The 16,088-nt window shown below is 40.9% G+C and overlaps 1 protein-coding gene across 2 annotated transcripts in view; it reads right to left on the bottom strand.

Annotated features, from left to right (window-relative positions):
- LOC139357576 (interferon-activable protein 208-like) overlaps nucleotides 1–16,088 on the bottom strand; it is a 274,308-nt gene that overhangs the window by 250,100 nt on the left and 8,120 nt on the right. For both annotated transcript variants that reach the window (XR_011611015.1, XM_071075512.1), the window contains exon 2: nucleotides 15,748–15,857. The gene's annotated coding sequence lies outside the window, so the exon portion shown is untranslated. The remainder of the gene's footprint in view (nucleotides 1–15,747; nucleotides 15,858–16,088) is intronic.

Raw genomic sequence — 16,088 nt, 5'->3', positions numbered from 1 at the left:
ACTCATCAGAGCAAGACACAAGACTGGCTCCTGGTCCACTAGATAGTCAGGAGTGGACCTAACCCTAGAATTTCAAGTTAATTATCTTATTCTATTTGAATTCTTATTCTCTTTTTTTTTTTTTTTTTTTTTGAGACAAAGTCTCTTACTGTTGTCCGGGCTGGTATGCTGTGGGGTGATCTCAGCTCGCTGTAGCCTCCACCTCCCGGGTTCAGGCGATTCTCCTGCCTCAGCCTCCCAAGTGGCTGGGACTACAGGCACACGCCAACATGCCTGGCTAATTTTTGTATTTTTAGTAGAGACGGGGTTTCACTATGTTGGCCAGGCTGGTCTTGAACTCCTGACCTCGTGATCTGCCTACCTCAGCCTCCCAAAGTGCTGGGATTACAGGTGTGAGCCACTGTGCCCAGCCTGAATTCTTATTCTGATGCAACACGGAAAACCCCCTGTTAGATTTGCAAGCTCTAGCTCCCTGCCAAAGACTAGTCTCTCTAAAGAGATGACAAAATTATTTTCGAAAGAGGGCCAAGTGTCCTATTTGAGAGGAATAATTTATAGTCATTTTATCTGTTTCTCATGAATTATCAGCTTCTTGGTAGCCTTTTAAAGAAAGGGTTAATAAAATAGTTTACAACTTGTTAAAAGAGCTGTAGAAAATTATATTAAGTTCTTATATAACTGTATGATACTTAAATTTTTTAGGTCAAACATAAACTGGATCTCAGTAAAAATTATAAGACAGAGAGAATTCAGCTTAAACCATAAGTGGTCCATGTCACACTTCTTTTATCTCCTATATAGAGAAAAATAAACTTAAAACTAATTTTTCAGAACAAGAAAGGATAACCCATTCGCATATCTATTTATCACTTCCTTTCACTGTGTTCCCTTTTTTCAGGAAAAAGTAAACCAAATCAAGTAGAAAATGTCAAATTTTTAGTCAAAAGGGTGAGCAGTTACATTCCTTTTAAAGAATTCTATCTTAATATTGATGAGAGAATAGTTAAAAAAGGATGATAAGGCCTACTTTGCATGTAATATGTATAATGTATAGTAAGACAATTTGTAAATAATCTAGTGGAAAACTGGTTTTTCTAATCCATTTCCCTAAAATAAATCTGCCTACTTATAATTGAGAATTTCCTGGAAAATGAACAATAAACACATAAAATTTTTACTTTTATGTGTACTACATAATTCGACTGTCAACAATTTGCACAAATTATTTTTGGTAGAATCTTCCTATATGCCCTTCCCCCTGAAAGACTGGTAATTTAAAATAGGAAAACGCACAATTCTACAATTCTACAGTGTTAGAATTGCATCAGAGAGTAACATAGAGACCACTCTAGATTTTTTTTTTTTTTTTGAGACAGAGTCTCACTCTTGTGGCCCAGGCTGGAGTGCAGTGGCGTGATCTCGGCTCACTGCAACCTCCACCTCCTGGGTTCAAGCAATTCTCCTGCCTCAGCCTCCTGAGTAGCTGGGATTACAAGCATGCACCACTACAGCCAGCTAATTTTTGTATTTTTAGTAGGAACAGGGTTTCACCACATTGGCCAGGCTAGTCTCGAACTCCTGACCTCAGATGATCCACCCGCTTCGGCCTCCCAGTGTGTTGGGATTACAGGCATGAGCCACTGCACCCGGCCCGCTCTAGATTTTTATCTTGGGAATTGCAGCTACCTCTATTGGGTCAGTTTTCTTATACTGTAATTATCCTCACTTTTGATACTTCCATCTATTTCAGTGGTTTTCAAAGTGTGGTCTGGTAGCATAGACAACACCTGAGGACTGGTTAGAAATGCACATTTTCAAGTCTTACCCTAGAGCTACAGAATCAGAAACTCGGCATGGAGCCCAGCCCTCCGTATCTTCAGAGGTCTTCCAGGATATTCTGATGCATGTCAAAGTTTGAGGATCAATGCTAGTCCTCTACAGCAATCCACCACATTTTGTTCCTTTATCCTTCCAATGTTTTTACCCTTACGCAAGAATTATATCACCTCATGGAGGTAAGAAAGGAAAAAGCAGCCCGACAACTGGAAAGTGGCCTAGCACTCACAGTTAGGCTTTGGTGTGGAACATAAACAGTTTCACTGAACATCAACATCAGACCACAGTACTCTGTGATCATGACAAAAACAAGAGCACTCCATCATCATATCTGAACAGAAAAACAAACAAGCCCAAACCACAAAAATAACCGAAATATCCCCCAACCTAGCTAATATGAGAGGATCTTGCCTCTGCCAATTAAAACTTCAGACTCAGTTTATTCCTACCCCCTTCAATAAGATTTGTTAAAATACCCAGTCATAAAATTGCCTCTGCTCCCTTGACAGCAACGAATCCAGGCAAAGCTCCACTTCTCAGTATCACCTAATACAAGCCCAAATCCTAAAATAAGCCTTTCTCACTTGCTACTACTAAGATGTCCCAGGATGTGCAATCTGCCTTGCTATAAATGTAACCACGTAATGGGCTTGTTATAGTAGGTAACTAGTCAGACATGAGCAGGGCAGCAGAGGACCCCCCTCCCCAACACCACCAGGAATGTCAGGCAACCACCAGGTGATGGTCAGGTGGTTGTTAACTGTCTCTCTAAAATAATAATTGGTCACAGCCAGTGCCAGGGGAAAGGCAGTTCTCCAATAGGTAGAAAAAATCTGAAACTGGTGATCAGCAACTTTCCAGTAAGATCTTAGGATCTGAGCAAGTGGGTTCAAGCATGTGCACTAAGAGGCAAAATGGTGGAGCTTAACTGCTATAGGACCTTACTCTAGGAACACTCTACTGGTAAGGGAAGAACGACCTAAGTGAGCGTGCGCACAATTCCAGTAAACACACTGTGTATGCAGCCCCTCCCAAGCATTGGCAGGGCACTGCGCCTGTGGACAGCACACCCCAAGGGAAAAATCAGGGCAGAAATAATGCAAGGACCTGGAAGTACGCCAACATATAAAACCCCAAGTCAAAAGGTCAAACCCTGCACTTGATCTTGAAACCGCCTTTGCAAAATCCTGACTGAGCCAGTGAAAGAGATCTAATTTAACAGACTCCATCCTGCTTCTAACCTCCAAACTGTCCTGGCTCATTCCTGGGCATGGACTGAACTAACTTTGAGAGAAACTTAGTTTATCGTTTATAAACAAAGACAGTAACAGCCCTTTCCCAAAGCAGACCTCCTTCTTGCCTGGGGACTAGACTGCCTTTGTAGGACTAACATTAGCCACAGGATTATAAATTATGGTTTAGGAGTCATGCAGCTGGAGGCTACAGCATTCTGACCTCCCTAAACTGCTCCTAAGATCAGTGCTTGAGATATTTTGCAGACCCTGCTCTTGATGGATCAGCTGGCACCACCCAGATCCATAAACTGGCTCATCTGATCTCATGGCCCCCACCCAGGAATGGACTCAGTGCAAGACAGCTTCAAATCCATATTATTTTTCATCTCTAACCAATCAGCACTCCTGGCTCACTGGTTTCCCTCCACCCACCAGGTTATCTTTAAAAACTCTGCTCCCCAAATGCTAAGAGAGACTGATTTGAGTAATAATAAAACTCTGGTCTTGGCTGGGTGCAGTGGCTCACGCCTGTAATCCCAGCACTTTGGGACGTCGAGGCAGGCAGATCATCTGAGGTCAGGAGTTTGAGACCAGCCTGACCAACATGGAGAAATCTCATCTCTACTAAAAATACAATATTAGATGGGCGTAGTGGCATGTGCCTGTAATTCCAGCCACTCGGGAGGCTGAGGCAGGAGAATCGCTTGAACCGGGGAGGCAGACATTGCGGTGAGCCAAGATCACACCAGTGCACTCCAGGCTGGGCAACAAGAGCACAACTCTGTCTCAAAAACAAAAACAAAATAAAAACTCTGGTCTCCTGCACAGGCGGCTCTGTGTGAATTAGTCTTTCTCTATTGCAATTACCCTGTCTTGATGAATCAGCTCTGTCTAGGCAGCGGGCAAGGTGAACCCCTTGGGCGGTGACAATCTCTCAAGTCACCTGCTTGGCCCTCTTCCAAATGTACTTTATTTCCTTTCTTTTCTGCTCTTAAGCTTTTTAATAAACTTTCTCTCCTGCTCTAAAACTTTCCTCGGTCTCTCACTCTGCCTTATGCCCCTCCATGGAATTCTTTCTTCTGAGGAGGCAAGAATTGAGGTTGCTGCAAACCTATATGGATTTGCCACTGCTAACATACTTTGGTGCCGCCTCACTCGGATACATTACGCTGCTAACAGGTTCTTCCCATGCACTGCACAGACAAAACCAATTCACTGTGACCAAGATGTTGCAATAAAGAAAGAGTTTGACATGATGCTGGCCACCACACATCAGAGACAAGAGTTATTACTCAAATCAATCACCATGAAAATTTGGGGGCTAGGGCTTTTCAAGCATAGTTTGGCAGACCCTGTTGGTGAGGGTTGGTGTGTCCCAGTGGACCCACTGGTCATCAGAAAAGCCAAAACCTGAAAAAACGTCTCAAAAGGCCAATCTTAAATTCTACAATGGTGATGTTATCTGCAGGAGTAATTGGAAAAGTTGCAAATCTGTGACCTCCGGAATAATGGCTGGTAATGTTTGCGTCTATCCCTTAGCTGAATTCAGGCTCCTCACATCCTCCTAACCTAGTGGACTTTCATTAGCTTTACCAAGGTGGTTTAGTTTTGGTCAAAGGCTATTATCATTTAAACTGTAAACTAAATGTCTCCCAAAGTTATCTTGGTCTAAGCCCAGGATTGATTAAGGGCAGTCTGAAGGTTAAAGGCAAGATGGAGGTTAGTTAGATCAGATCTCTTTCACTGTCATAATTTTCTCACTTAAAATTATTGCAAAGTGATTTCACAAACCCAATTTGATCAATGATAGGTGTGCTCCTGTAGGTCTTTGACTGGAGGGCATTGACAGAGGGATTATTGCACTAGCTCCTGACCAGTGCTACTGCAGAGCAGTGCTCTTCCATGAACAGCTGGTTCCCAGGCCAAGGCAAGTACAGAAATTGGGAGTTGTCAGAAGAATTGACAGCAATTTGACAAAGTAATTTTATGTCTGTTGGTTGAATCCAAAAATACAACACTGGGCTTGTGTTTCCGTATGCCAGTTTAAATTTAATTTTGCTAGTAAGTTTTAATTGTATCTTACAGGTGACCTGCAATAGATTAAAAAAGAAAGAGGCTGGGTGTGGTAGCTCATGCCTGTAATCCCAGCACTTTGGGAGGCTGAGGCAGGCGGATCACCCGAGGTCAGGAGTTCAAGACCAGCCTGGCCAAAATGGAGAAACCTCGTCTCTACCAAAAATACAAAATTAGCCAGGTGTGGTAGCGCATGCCTGTAATCACAGCTACTTGGGAGGCTGAGGCAGAAGAATCGTTTGAACCTGGAGAGGTATAGGTTGTGGTGAACCAAGATTGTGCCATTGCATTCCAGCCTGGGCAACACAAAAGAAAGAAAAGAAAGAAAAGAAAAGAAAAGAAAAGAAAAGAGAGAGAAGGGGAAGGGGAAAGGGTTAAGGGAAAGGGGGAAGGAAGGAAGGAAAAAAGAAAAGGAAGGGGGGGAGGGAGGGAGGAAGGGAAGGAGGAAAAGAAAGAAAAAGGAAGGAAGGAAGAAAAAAGAAAGAAAGAAAGAAAAAGAAAGAAAGAAAAGAAAAGAAAAGACTGGCTCCTTATCAGAAACAGTTTGAAAAGCACTGTCCTAAACCGTGTCCTAACACTGTCCTATTCTCTAATGCTTTTCTTTCCAACACTGCTATTACATTAAGATTCTTAAAATTCTGCTTTTAATGTGTAACATTCTCAAGCATCTTTAACATTACAATCTCCTCTGTTTTCTAGTTGAAGATGGAGAAAACTAATATATTTTGAGTACATACCACATGCTATAAATTGTGCAAATCTAAACATACTCCAACACCCATGACTTTATTTTTTAAAATTGTGTTAAATAAATTTAATTGTGTATGTGTATTTAAGGCATACAACATAATGTTGTGGGATACATATAGATAGTAATGTGGTTACTATAGTGAGGCAAATTAACATATCCATCATCTCATGCAATTACCCATTTGCGTGTGTGTATGTGTCCTGAGGAGCTAAAATCTACTCATTTAGCAGAATTCCCAAATAAAGTACAATTTTATTAACTATAGACTTCATGTTGTTCATTAGATATCTAGATTTGTTCATCCCACTCATCTGCTACTTTGTAAACTCTAACCTACATGTCTCCATTTCCTCTCTCCTCCCAACCCCTGCCCTTCCCCTGGTAACCACACGCACAATTTCTCTCTCTGTATATTTGACTTTTTTTTTTTTTTTTTTTTTTTTTAAGATTCCACATGTAAGTGAGATTTTCACTGGTAGAGGATGTCAGTGCCTGAAGGGTTGAAGGTCAGGAGCAATGACTCATTACAGAATGAAGAGGACTTCCTGAACAATTCGCTTCCAAAAGAAAAGGGAGAAGAAGAAATCCAAGAAGACATCAGCACTTTCACCTTTTATGTCTTCTAGGTTTGATAGGGGTCTGCTATTCCACCCTCAATTCAGGCAAGTCTGTTAGCAGCAGTGAATCTGAATTTGTTTGGGTCTGCAGCAACCTCAATTCTTGCCTCCCCAGAATAAAGAATTTGACTGAGGGGCATGAGGCATAAGGACAGATTGAGGCAAGTTTTAAAGTGGGAGTGAAAGTTTATTAAAAAGTTTTAGAGCAGGAACAAAAGGAAGTAAAGTATACTTGGAAGAGGCCAAGCAGGTGACTTGAGAGATCAAGTGCATGGTTTGACCTTCGACTTGGGGTCTTATACGTTGGCATTCCACGTGCACAGTGACCTGCCAGCACTTGAGAGGGGCCGCTTGGGCATTGCGTTTACTGGAGTTGTATGCATGCTCACTTGAGGCGTTCTTCCCTTACTAGTCAAGTGTTCCTAGAAGGTCCTATACCGGTTAAACTCTGCCATTTTGCTGCTTGGTGAGCATACGTGAACCCGCCCGCCCAACTCCATCGGGAAGCTGCTGATCACCAGTTTGAGGAGTTTCTATCTATTGGGAGACTGCCTTTCCCTGGCGCTGGCTGCAACAAATTGTTATTTTACAGAGGCAGTTTAACAACTGCCTGACCATCACCTGATGGTTGCCAGACATTCCTGATGAAGGGGGGCCTCTCCTGCCCTGTTCATGTCTGCCTGGCTACCTACTGTAACAAGCCTTGGCTCCAGGTCATTTGGGCTTCTCAAGGAAGAAAACCAGAGTTTGCTTTGGTAAGTGTCTCCGTGGTAAAAGCCTACCTCTTTGACCTTTCTGCTTTCACTTGCTTTTTAGCCTCTGAAAAATCCCAACTTCTCATCCATTTATTGAAGTCTTCTTCATTAAATGTCATTTTACATTATACTTTCTCCAGTGTTTTTATGCATTTTCACTGTGAGCCAAGAAAAATGACTCACTGACTGGTAGTTTTATTTACTGTTTATTTGGAATTTCGCTGTTTTCATTTCAAAAATGCCTTAGTGTGTTAAAGCAAACTAAACATGGCCTGAGAAGGACTCCATACCTCTGCATTTTAGTCCTGGTGCATGAACTGCTACCTAACTTAATAGGTAGGCAAGATTGAAAACCTAACTCAGGAGTATGTGCCTGTAACAATCTCTGAGTCTTGGCCAATCCCAGCAGCCATGTTTCAACTAGTCATTTACTGCTGTGTTCAAACTGTGTTCAAATAAGGCAAATGCTGAGCTGTAACCAATCCAGCTGTTTCTGTACCTCACTTCCAATTTCTGTACATCACATTATATTTTTGTCTATAAATTTGTTCTGACCGCGAGGCACCTCTATGACAGAGGTACTGTCAGAGGTATTTGAACCAGAGCAATTGTATCTTAAATAGGGACTTGATAAAATAACGCTAAGACCTGCTAGCCTACATTCCCAGTAAGTTAAGGCATTCTTAGCCACAGGATGAGACAGGAGGTCAGCACAAGATACAGGTCATACAGACCTTGCTGATAAAACAGTTGCAGCGAAGAAGCCTGCTAAATCCCACCAAAACCAAGATGGTAATGAGAGTGACCTCTGGTCTTCTCACTGCTACACTCCCACCAGCACCATGACACTTTACAAATGCCATGGGCATGTCAGGAAGTTACCCTATGTGGTCTAAAAATGGGGAGGCATGAATAATCCACCCCTTGTTTAACATATAATCAAGAAATAACCATAAAAATGGGCAACCAGCAGCCCTCAGGGCTGCTCTGTCTATGAACTAGCCATGCTCTATTCCTTTACTATCTTTAAATCTCTTTCAATTTAGGCTAGAAGTCCAATGCGCTGTCCATTACACCACAGAGCCTGCTTGCTGTTCCTTTACTTTCTTAATAAACTTACTTTCACTTTGCTGTATGATTTTGCCTCTAATTCTTTCTTGTGTGAGATCCAAGAATGCTCTCTGGAGTCTTGATCAGGACCCCTTTCCGGTAACAGTACTATTATTTTCTTTATATTACAGTTGAAGAAATGGAAGTTCCAAGAAGCTGAGGGACTCAGGCTTGTAGATAGAGGAGAGGACAGATTGAAGGTCAGGCTGTCAGGTGGCACAGCAAATGCATAACCAGGAAGATATGCAGCCATGCATCTCTGAGGTCAGCACACACTTGTGTCTCTTGAAGTCGTGGGTTTGGGTCTGGGGTGGCTGTTGTTTTTGGCAGCTGGATGGGACACTAAGGACACCTTGTCAACTGAACCCTCCCTATTTTACCTATGAGGAAATAAGTTTGTGATTTGTGCTACACAATTAGAAGTGGCAGAAATGAGATCAGAAGCCTTACCTTCCAACACTTATCAAGTGTCTATCCACGTACTTAATCCTGAAGTCAGATATTTTATTGATGTTTTATAAACTATCTGAGCAAACCGATGTGGGAGATACACAGAGTGTATTATTTATATAGAAATCCAGCAAGTTGAAAATTGTTCTCACCCTAGGTCAGTTTGTTATTGTAACATTTACAATATACAGCAAGCAATAAAACAAGATAACACAAAGCAAAGTAATCTGAATATGAACCCTGAAAGAAGTAACAGATGTCCAGTTAGATTCTACTGTAATGCCACCATTATTAGAGCCACTCCACCTTTCTAGTATGCCAGAGGGCCATGTGAACTAACTGGTTCAGCAAGAAAAAAAAAAAATGTTTTAAGTGTAAGTAAAACTTCCTCCATCTGCTAAGGCATACTGATCTTCTGTAAACAGGTACAATAAAATATAATATAAATAAAAGCCAAGGCTTCCCTGAATGAGAATGTGAACTATCACCTCCCATTCTCAGCTCATCTCACCAGTCTCTTGTGTCTCAGGCACCAGCAAGCCACCTGTTGGTCCTTCCCAACAAGGCTATGCAGGAGGACAGGTCTCTGCATAACCTTGATCCACCCAGATTTCTTGCACTGAGAATATGACATCCTGAGATAAGGAGAAAGGCCCGGAACCACCAGGCTATATTCTGTGACACTTGCACTCAGCAAGTCCCATGTCTCCCAGGATATAAAAGCCCAGGGTGGTGTGCTTTCGGTTTCCTTAGCTGTAGTGTGACATGGGATCTGTGCAGATGAGACTCCACCCACCCTGGGCGGCTTTCCTGAGGTCTGGAGGACCAGCTTGTCATGGATCCTAGGCTTTAGTTTATCCTTGCTGCTTATCTGTGAGTATTACATCTGTTTGCCTAACTTGGTATGTATGAGTGCTCTGTCTCACCAGACTCATACAAGTGGTAAAGAACCTTTGCAGGCTAACCCTTTTAACAAGAGTGAAGATCAGGCCTTGAAACAGATTTAAATCCAGACACACTACCTCTGAGACTGGGGTACTCACATGTTCTAGCTAAGTACCTAAGCACTCCACTTATCCCACCTGTAATAAACTTGAGGTTACACAAGGAAGGAAACCTGCCACGTTCACCTTTGTCTCCTTACCATCTACCACAGCCCTAATGCATACTGGGAGGGCAGTACCTATCTTCAGAATGCTGTCACATTAGATAATAAAGGACTCAATGAGTTAATGGGTGTCACAGTGACTAAAAATCAGGGATAGAATGGTTCACATGTAGTGTATTCCTTCTGTGGTCACAGACAATGTCTGTGTGGAAACATTAGAAGATTTCAGTTCAACTCAAACCCCAGATAAACCACTAGTGAGATATGGCTGATAAAAATGGCACAGCCTTAAGACTGACTTAACAGGAGTATGGTGCTCAGAAGAAAGGTTAATAGGGGAGTCTTCACTCCTGTGTCACTTCCCAGGCATTCTAAATGCTGTGCTCAATCTAATGGGAGCTGGTCCTTCTTTTGTCCTTTCTCTTCACATTTTTATCTTCCACTTCGAAGAAGGCTTCCCATCCCTTCTTTTATCTCTATCTACCATCCTTCTTGGAGTTCTTTCTGGTTCCACAATATCAGTCCCCACACTCTCGACTTATATGTTTCCCCTGGAATCCCTATTATGATGCTATAGCATTTAACTTTTTGCTTAATATTTTAGCTATTTATACACACATCTTCTTTAACACTGCAAAGCACTGCTCAAAAGAAAGCAATTGTCATTATCTTTTGTTAGATTTGCTCCATGTATGTTTTATATCTATTACTTCTCTTTGCCATCAGTAGATTGTAACCTCTACATTTCTTTGTAAATTACATGTTGCCCCTAGCTAGTTGTTCTGAACAAAGAACAAATGTTGCTAATCTGGTGATCTACAAGCCATAAAAAGAGGAAGCTGACATGCTAGGAAGGAACAAGAACACACACTCCAAGACAGGAGTGAGGTTTTGAAACATCCCTTAGTATATAACTACATACATGTATGTTCTGGTTACATTATTTTCATGTCCACAGTTCAGTAAGCAACTCAGGATATAAACAATTCCCAGGAGAGGAAATAAAAATGGCTAATAAACATAGGCAAAGATGTTCCATCTCAGTGATTAAGAAGGGAAATTCAAATTAAACAAAATGAGACACCATCATTTGCCCATCACATTGCTAAAAACAGTGTCATTACATTTATATTAGCAAAAATCAGAAATAACTGAAATATCTGTCAAAAGTGAGGTGCTAAAATAAATTACATCCATGCTCTGAATACTATGTAGCCATCACAATGAAGCATATACATTTGTGTATACATATGGAAAAATGATTATGACATACTGTCAAATTTTTTAAAAGCAAGTTGCAAAGCACGTATTTTTGGGAAAAACCCATATGTTCTATGTTTCTATGTTCATATAAATACATATTCTAGTATCTATGTAATTGTAGGTGCAAAACCTAAAACTAAAACAAAGACACAAACGGAAAAAAAGGTATGGAAAGAAAAACACTCAAGTGCTAACTGTGGTTACCTCTAGGGAAGTAAAACAGGAAGGATTTTTTTCTTTTTATTTTGGGTACTTCTGTGCATTAAGTTTTGTTTAACACTAAAGTAATACTTTTGACTTTCTTTTTTTTTTTTTTTGAGACGGAGTCTTGCTCTGTCCCCTAGGCTGGAGTGCAGTGGCTCGATCTCAGCTCACTGCAAGCTCCGCCTCCTGGGTTTATGCCATTCTCCTGCCTCAGCCTCCCGAGTAGCTGGGACTACAGGCGCCCGCCACCTCGCCCGGCTAGTTTTTTGTGTTTTTAGTACAGACGGGGTTTCACCGTGTTAGCCAGGATGGTCTCGATCTCCTGACCTTGTGATCCGCCCGCCTCAGCCTCCCAAAGTGCTGGGATTACAGGCTTGAGCCACCTTCTTTGAAATGAAAAATAAAACCAATAAAATGTGTGGTCATAAAAGTAGTTATAAAATGTTTTAACTATTCTAGAAAACAGTGACCCAACTTCAAGAACTGCATGCATGAATAGTCTAAGTCTTCTTTATAACTCTATGCTTGCAAAATTATATACACATATTTGTGTCAGTTACAGAAATCTGAAGCCCTATGTGGTAGCCTAGAAGAGTTGTTTCCATATTGTAGATGAGGCAAGAAAGAAACTAAAAGAAAACAAAATATTTAATACTTTATATAAACTGACAACCCAGGGACAGGGCCCTCAGAAACAATTTACCTGATTATTGTTTTATGTTAGGGATCAGAAATTCAAATGCAAGTATCAGAAATTACAAAGCCAGCTGGGAATAAAACAATACAGACAGTACAGAGAGTTCAAATACTGCCTAAAGGGAGCAGCCATTTCATAACTCCTGTTGAGAAGATGGGTCTGGTATTACCAGATCATTCAATGTTTCCAGAGAAACCAGGAATCAGAATTTTTATATCGATACTCTCGTGTTTTAAATTTTAGCAACTGATTTTTTTAAATCCTAAATACTGTGTTGATAAACACTGTGAAAGCCAAACAAAACTTACCTCCTGGCTGGATTTGGCCTGCAGCCTCCTGTTTGCCATTTTTGGGCTTTCCCATCTTTGAAGCGTTCTAGTGGACAAATTCTAACACAACAGTCCCCAATCTTTTTGGCACCAGGGACCAGTTTTGTGGAAGACAATTTTTCCACGAAGAGGTGGGGCATGGTTTCAGGATGAAATGTTCCACCTCGAATCAGGCATTAGATGCTCATAAGGAGTGCACAACCTAGATCCCTCATTTGAGCAGTTCACAATAGGGTTCGTGCTCCTAGGAGAATCTAATGCTGCAGCTGATATGACAGGAGGCGGAGCTCAGGTGGTACTGGCTCACCCACTGCCATCTCCTGCTGTGCCGCAGGAGATGGAGATATATATATATATGAGTTAAAAGATATTTCAGAAATATCTTGTTAAGTATCTCATTTTTTATTGTAGTGAAATATGTAACATAAAATTTGCTGTATTAACCAATTTTAAGTACACGATTTAGTGGTATTAATTACAGATGCAATGTGCAACCACCACTAGCTATTTCCAAAAATTTTTCATCACCCTCAACAGAAGCTCTGTACCCATTAAACAATAACTTTAATTATTGCCTCCCCCAGTCCCAGACAACTTCTAATCTACTTTGTTTCTGTGACTTTGCTTATTCTAGGCACCTAACATAAATAGAATGATTCAATATATTTCCTTTTGTGTCTGGCTTATTTCACTTAGCATAGTGTCTTCGAGGTTCATCCATGTTGTAGCATGTATCAGAACACCAGTTTTTCATGGCTCATTAATATTCCATTATACGTGAATACCACAATACCACATTTTCTTTTTTTGTTTGTTTTTTGTTTTTGAGACAGTCTTGCTCTGTTGCCCAGGCTGGAGTGCAGTGGCGGGATCTTGGCTCACTGCAAGCTCCACATCCTGGGTTCACACCATTCTCCTGCCTCAGCTTCCCGAGTAGCTGGGACTACAGGTACCCACCACCACATCTAGCTAATTTTTTGTATTTTTAGTACAGACAGGGTTTCACTGTGTTAGCCAGGATGGTCTCGATCTCCTGACCTCGTGATCCACCCTCCTCAGCCTCCCAAAGTGCTGGGATTATAGGCGTGAGCCACCGTGCCTGACGCCCATTTTCTTTATCCATTCATCTTCTGATGGACAATTAAGTTGTTTTTACCTTTTGCAGATTGTGAGTCATGCTTAAAACATTTGTGTACAAGTATGTGTTTGAATCCCTGCTTTTGATTCTATACCTACGAGTAGAATTACTGGGTAGCATATACTGGGTACACTGAGTATTACTGGGTAATGTATACTGGGTAATTCTATACTTAAGTTTTTGAGGAACCACCAAACTGTTTTCATAGTGACTGTACATTTTACATTCCCATCATTAATGAATATAAAATGCTCATTTTTAAGATGAAGAACCCATGGGCAATGCCAGTGAGACAGCTCAACCTCAGACACAGGAAGTCAGCTGCAATGCACAGCTGACGTCAGAAACCAGATATCTTGACTCTCAGTGTAGACACAGCCCTCTTTCCAAGGTTAAATCGATTAAGATTTAAACCAGATGATCAGGCAAATGGCTGGAATGTCTATGCAAAGACTGGGTCGTTACAAATAGATCACTTGATATCTTTAGAAGAAAGAATTTGAGTAAGTTCTAGACTCTTTTCTCCATCACGGAATGTGGTTTTCTTTTACCCTTTTCTTCCTCAGGCCTAGGTTCTAAAAGTAGATTAGATCATATTTGTTTTTAGCCTGGTACCTAATTGTAGGATAGTCATAAAATGTCTTTTATCATTATTAGAACTACAATTCTAAAATAACAGATTAAAAAAATTCCTTGAAATGCAATACATATTTATTTCAGAAAAACTGAAAAACTCATAAAAGTAGAAAGGTAAAAAAAAAAAAAAAAGATCACTCAGAGAATGGTAGACTAGATCATATTTGTTTTTAGCCTGGTACCTAATTATAGAATAATCATAAAATGTCTTTTATCATTATTAGAACTATAATTCTAAAATAACAGCTTTAAAAAATTCCTTGAAATGCAATACATAGTTATTTCAGAAAAACTGAAAAACTCAGAAAAGTAGAAAGAAAAAAAAAAGATCACTCAGAGAACGGTCAACCAGAAATATGACTATTAATCTTTACCTTTTTTTCCAGACTTATTTTTTTCTAGGAATGGTATTTTTGTTTGGTATATATTATCAGAATTATAAAATCTTAAAGCTTAAGGCAATTATTACACTTTGGGATGAAGTTTAAAAATCAAATAAGGAAAAATAGATATTAAGTTCTACATTTAGCTAGTACTATATTTAGTTAGTATTTCTTCCTACCAACTTACAGCCCCACGGTCTGGTGATAGTTTTTGGTAGAGTGCTGTTACTTACCTGTCCATGTGGAACTGTCATTTACTTAAATATAACACCTGCAGGGGCATGGCCACACATTATACTATTTTGTTTTTTCTTCCATGCCTCATACAACGCTGCACATACAACAGATGCTCAGAAAAAAGCTTCTGGATGATTTTTACTGATTTCATGCCATCATTAAGGTTAACACCCCTCAGAATCTCCCCATAGGCAGTAGTAGCCCAACCCAGGCCCTGCAGGGCCCAGTCTTGGCGACTTTCACATTCCAAGAAACTTGGTTTAGAAATCAAAGGTGGCTGGGTGCGGTGGTTCACGCCTGTAATCCCAGCACTTTGGGAGGCCGAGGCGGGCGGAACACCTGAGGTTGGGAGTTCAAGACCAGCCTGACCAACATGGAGAAACTCCATCTCTACTAAAAATACAAAATTAGCCGGGCGTGGTGGTGCATGTCTGTAATCCCAGCTACTCGGGAGGCTGAGGCAGGAGAATCGCTTGAACCCGGGAGGCGGAGGTTGCAGTGACCCGAGATCATGCCATTGCACTCTAGCCTGGGCAACGAGAGTGAAACTCTGCCTCAAAAAAAAAAAAAAAAAAAAAAAAGAAATCAAAGGTAATTTAAAAGTTATTTAGTTACTTGAATCTTTACTTTCATTGCTTGAAGAATATTAAACAGAATTCAACTTGTAACCCATAATGGTAGTCTTAAATCCTCCTTGGCCCCATTCTTCTTTTCTTTCCCCTTTTCTTTTTTCCCTTCATTCCTCTTACTTCAGTATGTTCATGGCTGACTTAAAGCCCCCGTCTCAAAATCCCTACCAAAATTCTCTCTGAACTTGATCCCTTATGATTCTTGATTTTGCTTTTTCTTCCCCCTTCCTTTGGCTTCTATTCCTTCTTCCTTCCTGCCAGGAAATCACAGCCCTTGGCATCATCTTGGTACTCACGCTTGTTTCTTCACTCAGCCCTGCTCTCCTCGGTCACGATTCTGCCCCATGAGCAGTCAGAAGTGGAACTGGCAAGCTCAGCCTCTCAGCAGGAGACACGGGAGTCAGGGCTGAAGGGAGAAGAGGGGAGAAGATCACAAATGCTCATCATCTAATGTCCTTTCTTTTATTCTCATTACACAGTGAAATTCTAATATATTTACTTATGGGGGTGGGCTACATGAAAGATCTCTGGAAGAAATATGTGGCAATTATAAGGGTAAAATGATAAAATTTTCTTTGAGGAGGGAGAACACTGCCTACCCATCCTCCCCTCTTTTGAGCGTCACCCTGACAACATA

Source organism: Macaca nemestrina, chromosome 12, assembly GCF_043159975.1.
Source record: "Macaca nemestrina isolate mMacNem1 chromosome 12, mMacNem.hap1, whole genome shotgun sequence".
NCBI lineage: Eukaryota > Metazoa > Chordata > Mammalia > Primates > Cercopithecidae > Macaca > Macaca nemestrina.
This window is presented reverse-complemented; position numbering and strand designations above follow the sequence as displayed.